General features: G+C 41.7%; 1 long non-coding RNA gene across 1 annotated transcript in view; it reads right to left on the bottom strand.

Moving 5' to 3' along the window:
• Positions 1–1,054: 1,054 nt before the first annotated feature.
• LOC105537677 overlaps positions 1,055–8,567 on the bottom strand; it is a 94,257-nt gene continuing 86,744 nt past the window's right edge. Inside the window, exon 4 of the long non-coding RNA XR_001005759.1 lies at positions 1,055–1,106. This is a non-coding gene — a long non-coding RNA (uncharacterized LOC105537677). The remainder of the gene's footprint in view (positions 1,107–8,567) is intronic.

The following is an 8,567-nucleotide window of genomic DNA, read 5'->3' as shown; positions in this document are numbered from 1 at the left end:
GCCTTTGAGGGTTGAGGGCCCCAGTCTAGGGAGGAGGAATGACTGGCCCTCAGTTACCCAGTAATGTGCCAAGAGGAATCATTTCATACTGCTGTGACACTGGAAGGCCATGTCCGTGAGGCGGGGCAGAGATTACATGCTGTTTTTACTGTCGCTGTTTTTAGCAAATATACTTAATAGCCAGGCATGGTGGCACGTGCTGGTAGTCCTAGCTACTCAGGAGGCTGAGGCGGGAGGATCACTTGAGCCTGGGAGGTTGACGCTTCAGTGAGCTTTCATCAGGCCACTGCACTTTGTCTCTAAAAAAACTAAAACTAAAAATAAACAAAAAACAAATACACTTAACAAAAAAGTAGGTCAAGTAGGTCAAGTCCACTGGCTCGCGCTTATATTTTCAGCACTTTGGAAGGCCAAGGTGGGAGGATCACTAACAGCCAGAAGTTCGAGACCAGCCTGGGCAACATAGTGAGACTCTGTCTCTACAAAAATGTTTTTAAAAAAAAATAGCCAGGTGTGGTGGTGCAAGCCTGTAGTCCCAGCAACTCAGGAGGCTGGGGCGGGAGAACCCTTGAGCTTGAGCCCAGGAGTCAAGGCTGCAGCGAGCTATGATCATACTCCTGCATTCCAGCCTGTGTGACAGAGTGAAACCTTGTGTTAAAAAAGTTATATCCACACAATTCACTTCTGTGGAATATCTCACGTTCTGATACCACTGGGTGGAAAAGGCGACGTGTAACCAGCCAGGCAGCCTGCTGGAAAATGGGCCACCCAGCTCTACGCTCACCGATGTGGGGGCTGGCAGGGTCGCTGGCTCGCATGTATCGAGGGGTGTCTTCCTCCAGCAGGCGGTGAGTCACCAACCCTGTGCAGCTCTGCAAGAGGATGGGCTGGGTGTCATTTTCAATCCCTTCCAGGCGCCTGGCAATTCTTTCTTTTCTGTGAGATACACAGAGGCAGAGTGAGCAACAGCGATCGAGTCTAAAGGAAAGCAGAATACTGCTTTGCCAAGCTCTCTTCTATTTCCTAATTCCCACTATAAAGATCTTACCTTTTCATTTCTAAGAATTCTTTTTTCTTTGGTTCAAAGATTTGTCTTAATTCTGCAACTAGAAGAAAACCAAAAAAGAACAAAATATAGTATTAGTAGTCATGCGCTCATTTTATTCACTCATGCAACATCTTTATTGAACTGCAAATTTCAGTTCTTGGTTCCTATGTAACAGTGACATGCAAAACTGACCAAGTTCCTGCTTTCTTGGAGACTGTTTCCTAGTAGGGGAGGCAGATGCCAAATGAATAAGAGTGTGTGCACGCGCGCACACACACACACACACACACACACAAGGATGCATCATTCTCTTCTAAGGTCAAGTTGAATATTTGATGCTCATAAAAATGACTGAGTTATCAAGGCAAAGTGAAGTCATGCTCACTCAACATAGTGTACAATATGAAATAAATATGTAATCCATTTAAAATTACGTACATTAAAATAATTTAAATAGAATGCTTTGTTGTATATACATTGCAACACCTATATAGGTGACTCATGTAAATGTCACATATATAGATTGGCTAAGAAGTAAAATACAGGGTAAAGGAGAAGGTTTTATTTCATCTAGGGGAATCCAGGGAGACCTGACGAGCAACGTCTCTCTAGGAAAGTATTTTAGGGAGAAATCTCAATAACTGTTTCTAACTTTTGTTTGGTTTAACAAAGTATGGTAAGCTTTTACTACGGAAATTATTTACAGAAGCATAGACTAGGAGTGTGAACCCCACAGGGCCATCCGCAAGCTACAAGCATGAACTCACAGCGGCTCCTCCTCCTCCCTTTCATGGAATCTGTCAATGGCTGTAACTATCTGATTGTTTCCCACAGTGCCTAAAGTGGCCGCTTCAATTAGCTACAGTTTAGATGAACACAGGTCCTCTGCCTCCCTGCACAGGCTTTTGCTGGAAGGAAATGTTAACAGTGGTTTCCTTGCTATAATTTAGGTGGATGATGGGCAAGGTAATTACCCCAATGTTTCTGGCAGCATTGGAGAAACAGAACAAACGATGTGCTAAGGATGGGAGGTTCTCACATGACACTGACCACCAGCATATTACTGAGATGCCAGACAACTGTTTCTTTGGAGAAATGGCCAAAGTTCATGGAGAATAAAGATCTCTCTTTTTGCCTCCTCCTCAATAGCTTAAATTAATAAGGGTACATCTGAGTGACTCCTATGAAAGACTCAGAATGGGGTGGGAGAAAGAGAGAGGGGTGGCCGGACAGCCCGGGGCCAGGGCCAATGAGAAGTTTTGAAAGGCTGAGTCACAGGAGAAACTCAAAGGAATTTGGTTTTCGACTGCTTCAATTTCCTTTTTCTTTTCTCTAAGTGGTAATTTTTAGTAATGAGTCAAAACTACACACACACATACGCACGCATACACACACAAAGTTTCATATTGCCCTTTGTGTTCAGGGATTGAAGCCTTGTTTTTCTTCATTTATTTTTAAGTGATAGCCATCTTAAAACTTCAGTTGAATTGGCTTTTGTTAGGGTAGCTGGCTTCGTAGAAACAAAACCTCTCTCCCTCTGACTTCAAAAGGTCTCCCAGTTGGCCTCCCCAGGAATCAGCGTAGCTGGAGGCAGAGAAGTCCTCGTTCTAATTATGTTGCTATTTAGAAGACAGGGGTATAGTGAGAATGGTGCACCCTGCCATGCGGCCTTGGGAGAGGAGGCTTGGTCAATAACAACAGCTTCCCTGTCAACAAATTAGCCCTAGTGAGATTATGGTGATAAAACTTTAACGGCTGATAGGACATATTTTCAAAATATTTTCAAGGATGACAAAAACCAAAGGGTTTTATTTAATTATTTAAACCCCAAAGAGAAGAGTGGAGCCCTGTTTTTCAAAAGACCACTCAAGGAGCTATCGAAACCAAATTCCAAGGGTGCCTAAAAGGTACAACTGGAACCCATACCTCAAACCCCAACTGAGAAATAGAAAATATTATTAGGGTCCTGAGTAGCATAATCACACCCCCTCCTCTCCCCTCCCTTCTCCTTCTCTTTCTTTTCTTTGCTCCCCTCTCTCTTTCTTTTTGAGACAGGGTCTCATTCTGTCACCCAGGCTGGAGTGTAGAGACATGATGTCAACTCACTGTAGCCTCAACTTCCCAGACTCAAGTGATCCTGCCAACTCAGCCTCGCAAGTAGGTGAGATTACAGGCACGTGCCACCACGCCTGGCTAGCTTTTGGCTGTTTTTTGTGGAGATGGAGTTTCGCTATGTCATCCAGGATGGTCTTGAACTCCTAGGCTCAAGGGATCTGCCCGCCTCGGCCTCCCAAAGTGCTGGGATTGCAGGTGTGAGCCACCGCACCTGGCCTAAAATGTCCCTTTTCTCACCCCACGTTATTTCAACTGGATAAGTCATCAAAACCGTTAATACGCAGAGTATCATGTAACTTCCACTGGAAAAAGTTAAGATAGACTTTTCTTAGTTCTAATTAGAGACTGTTGAAAATCACTTTCATTTCATCCAAGTTTTAATTAATTTAACAATTTTTCTATAGAAATGCAACTAAAGGCACTTTAAAAAAGATTACAACAGTGCATGGAAAAGCAAAGCAACATGTTGCTTCCTGCAATTCTCGATTTCCCGTATTCCAGAAGGAAAGGTCTAGTTGGGAGATTGTGCAAGCCTCCCGTCCACAGGAAAGGCAGACTTTCCCACTGCCCTTCCAGGGAACACTGCCCCATGATAGCCATCCACTTCCGGGCATAAGACAAGAAATTCTCAGGACAGGATCTCGCAGACACACAGATGGACCTCATCGGCGTCATGGGCTCAGGAGGCTGGCTCTGGAGAGCTCCCAGATCACTATGGGAGTGCTAATGGCTTCTGAGTGGGAAGTGGCCTTGCTGTGAGCTCTGTACCACAGGATGTTGAATGTCCCAGGTTCTCCTAGGGATGCTAAATCACCCCCAGTTGCTGCGACACAAAAATATCCTCATATATTTCTAAAGCCCCTTAGGGACTGCCCTAGATTGAGAACCATTGAGAATCACTGATCCCCCAGTATTAGAATTTCAAATACACAGCCTGTGCCTTAGACACCCAGGCCCTAGGTTACACAGCACAGACGCCACTAGCCCAGCATTGCACTCTTTTCAGTCAAGCCCAGATTCAACGCAAAGCTATGCCAAGCCTATTGCTCCTGGAAGCTAGAATCCATCAACATAGTGGGTACTTGAAGGGACACCTTAGGGTCCTCTCTGATCATTCACTGAGGAATTAAATGAGCTCATAAATTAAATTGTCCTTTAAATGTATTGGTGAGCTTATTACTTCTTAGTGGAAATCTATAGTGAATTTTTAAAGGAAAATAAAAAAGTCTCTCTAGAAAACAAATGATGTCCTCTCAGTCTATTCTTTCTAGCAAATATATTTTTAATTACCAACATATGCCTCATTCCTATAGAAACGGGATTTTAAGAAATGAGGTACAAGACAAAAAGAAGCAACAGAGAGACATTTGGAGTTTTGCCTCTTTTCCCCAAATCTATACTAACATGTAATATAATTAGTGTGTAACTAATGTGTATTATATTACATATCTGTTTTATATTATTATTCATAATAATAGCCAGGCATGGTGGATCGTGCCTGTAATCCCAGCACTTTAGGAAGCTGAGGTGGGTGGATCACTTGAGGTCAGGCGTTTGAGACTAGCATGACTAACATGATGAAACCCTGTCTCTACTAAATTTACAAAAAATTAGCTAGGCCTGGTAGCATGTGTCTGTAATCCCGGCTACTCGGGAGGCTGAGGCAGGAGAATTGCTTGAACCTGGGAGACGGAGGTTGCAGTGAGTCAAGATTGTGCCACTGCACTCCAGCCTGAGTGACAGAGCATGATTCTGCCTCGAAATATATATATATATATATACACACAAAATATGGTTTATATGTGTTATATTATTATATAAACCAAGTTTTATATTATTTTATATTATTATAAATCATATAAAACATGTTTTTGTACTATTATTAGCATAAAGCCAGTACTAAAAACATCATGCATGAAAGTCACCATTGCTGTGGAAATCTGTGTTGTAACTCTGTTGTTTTATTTATAAAGCCTACCTACAGTTCTACCAAAGTTACCTTCTGATCGATAATCTTGAAGGTTTCTGTTCTTTTAAAACTTCAAAAAAATTTTTTGTAATATCAGACGTACAGAAAATGTAAGAGATATCCTTCACAATACGTTAACATTTTACTACATTGGGTTTATTTTTATTCTTTTTTTCTCTCTCTTAAGTATATTTATATGTGCATATATGTCTGTGTACATACATATATAATATTTTTTTCTGAACCATCTGAGTCAATTGCAGCATGAGGCCCCTTTATCTCTAAATTCTTCAGTGTGCATTTCTTAACAAAAAAGAATAAGAATGCTCTTTAAAATTAGGTTCACCAGCTATAATTCAATTGATTATATGCTGTGTCATAATTATAATTAATATATGGTTCATGTTTAGTAATAGTAGTTATTATGCAATCCAGATATAAATAAGCATCGATGGTCTAATTTCCATTATAATAAGACATTTTCTACTTTGCTTTCAAATACATTAGGGCTTCTAAACATATCCGCCTGTCCCTTGTTTTACCTGCTATGTTGGTCTGTTACTCTTCTCTGAGTGATTCGGAGTGGTACCACTGTGGCAATATGGACTCTATGAGTCTATTTCTTTAGTTATTTCTAATGGGAGCTGGAGGTTAGTTTTCAAGTAAGGCGATTTAAGGAAATTTGACAGCAGAGCTGTAATACTTCATAAGTTATTTACAACCACCTACTATGCTTTGCAATAAGACTATATAACACCAATATTCTGGACAATTTGGTCTGCAGGGTGCTTTTCTTAGGAAACAGTTTATTCCCTTAGCTCTAAGAAACAGACGGTTTCTGGTTAAGACATTGTTGAGTTCAGTCCTCCAAACTTGAGCACAGTAGAACCTTCCAAAGAAATATAAGTGGCAGGGTACTGCCAAGAACGCTTCTCTCCTCCTTCACGCGACAGCCCAAGAGCCCAGGCCAGATCCGGAATATTCTGATCTTACTTCCCACAGGAGTAAAGCCCTTTCACTTTTACTCTTGGATGGCAGCCACTAATATAAAGACAAGCAGCTCATAAACCAAGCAATTACAAACTAGAGGAATATAGGGGAGGGGTGACGGCTAAAGCGTTTCTTTACGGAGTCATGAAAATGTTCTAAAACTGGCTGTGCCGATGGAGGCAGAACTCTGTGAATTGCTAAAACCGACCGAATGGCATACTTCAAAGGATAGGATTGCATGGTTTGTGTGCTGCATCTTAATAAAGCTGCTAAAGAAAGTGGAGTAATATATTTGGTCCACGTCACAATTCCTAAACAAAAAATCTTTTTTTTAATATTATAGAAGTTACATAGGTAAAGATTTTTAATCCCTTGATTACTTGTTTGTGATACACACTTATAGGAAGTCCTGTAGAGAAAAAGTAACAACCACTTTAATGCCCAGTTTCACAGGAAATGAACAGAAAGAGACTTCTATAAACTTATCACACATAAAACTTGATGTCATTCAAATAAAATTATAACCAAATCCCTTTTTAACATAATATTGCTAAGAGCTGACACATAAAATCATTAATACATGTGTTAAATCAGAGAAACAACGAAATTGCTGGTCTTTCCAAATCTTCCTATTTTTTCTCATAAAAAGCAAAGATATACGAAATAAGACTGTAGAGAATTTAGGTGAAATTCAGGGGACATGGGGCACTGGCACCTTTTTTTTTTGAGACAGAGTCTTGCTCTGTTGCCCTGGCTGGAGTGCAGTGGTGTGATCTTGGCTCACTGCCATCTCCGCCTCCAGGTTTCAAGCGATTCTCCTGCCTCAGCCTCCTGAGTAGCTGGGACTTCTTGCCCAGCTAATTTTTTGTATTTTTAGTAGAGACGGGGTTTCACCATGTTAGCCGGGATGGTCTCGATCTCTCGACCTCATGATCCGCCCGCCTCGGCCTCCCAAAGTGCTGGGATTACAGATGTGAGCCGCCTTGCCCGGCGGGTGCACTGGCACTTTTAAAGCATGTTTTAAGGATTTAAGGGACCATGTTACTTTAGAAACATCAATCTGGTGAATACACGAAATCATCATCTTCGATTTGTAAAAATTATTTTTTATAATCATTTATGAGAAAATTTTTAATACAACTGGCTAATAAGCTTAGGTGTTCTAAAAGTTTATTACAGATGAAGTTACCATTTATTGAACCTTAAGGAACCTAACATTTCATACTGCTTTTGATTTTTCTGCTCGTAATATTGCCTGTGGTATTATGCATCAAATGAAAGAACTGGGATAGAGAAGGGGAAAGAGGGACGCTTCTGACTGGTAGAAACAACCTCTGCTATGTAGAACTTCGCCTAATCAACTCTTGTCAGCTATTGCTGATATCGATTTGTTCATTCTTACACTTTGTTTTGATCATCTGCATAGGTTTTAAGCACTTTAGTTTGGCTCAGATGAAACTGGTTTTTTTGGTCTTTCACACAGAGTCCTAAACATCGGCAGAGTCATTCCATTTGACAGCCGTTCTATGCCCCACCTGCACCCGTCCTACGCCCCACCTGCACCCGTCCTACCTGGACACGAGGCCACTGGCTTGCCTTGAAAACTCTGATGCGAGCACAGTGTGGATCACCTCATTTCCAGGTAGCATGAACGATTAATTTTCTTTTTGAAACGAAATCTCATCTGCCTTCTTGTAATTCTATACATTATTCTTACTTTTGCCTCTGGAGCGACATAGAATAAAGCTATATTCCAGCTGACAGTGTTGTCAGTTCTTGAGAATTGCCACATGTCCCTGTCTGGGTTTTCCTCACCAGGCCAAATTCCCGGAGTCTTTCAGACATCCACCCTCATCAGACTATGCCCTGGCCCATCATCCGTTCAATTCCTCAGATATATTCCAATTCAGCAGCGGGCCTTTTTTACTGGATTTACTTTCTATTAAAAGAATATGTTGTTTGGTCTAATTTCTTTGGGGCATGCTTTTTGCTTTTTCTTTCAGCGTAGAAAAAATCTGTCCTTCCATCAAATCTGTTTCTTCCCCTGGAAGGTCTCCACAGCTCAGTCAGGATGAAGTGAGCCTGGACCAATGATCGTTCCCTGTGCTGGTGTTACAGTTACAAAGACCAGGTGATGTTTCCATCATTTCACAGGAAAAACTAGGGGGAATTGGTTTATAGCGGTGCAGACATTTTACTGCATGTGCGCCTTGACCAGTGGAAACAGTAATTCACCAAACACATGTGAGTGCCTGCCTGGGGAAGAAGAAAGATGGTCATGATATAGTCTGAACGGGCTGTTCGCAGCCCAGCAGGGAAGCTACAAGATGTTAAATGCAAAAGCCCTGGTCGGGCGCGGTGGCTCACGCCTGTAATCCCAGCATTTTGGGAGGCCGAGGCGGGCAGATCACGAGGTCAGGAGATCGAGACCATCCTGGCTAACAC

The sequence above is a fragment of the Mandrillus leucophaeus genome, unplaced genomic scaffold, assembly GCF_000951045.1.
Source record: "Mandrillus leucophaeus isolate KB7577 unplaced genomic scaffold, Mleu.le_1.0 Scaffold178, whole genome shotgun sequence".
NCBI lineage: Eukaryota > Metazoa > Chordata > Mammalia > Primates > Cercopithecidae > Mandrillus > Mandrillus leucophaeus.
Note: the sequence above shows the minus strand (reverse complement) of the source record. Positions and strands in the feature narration are given on the sequence as shown.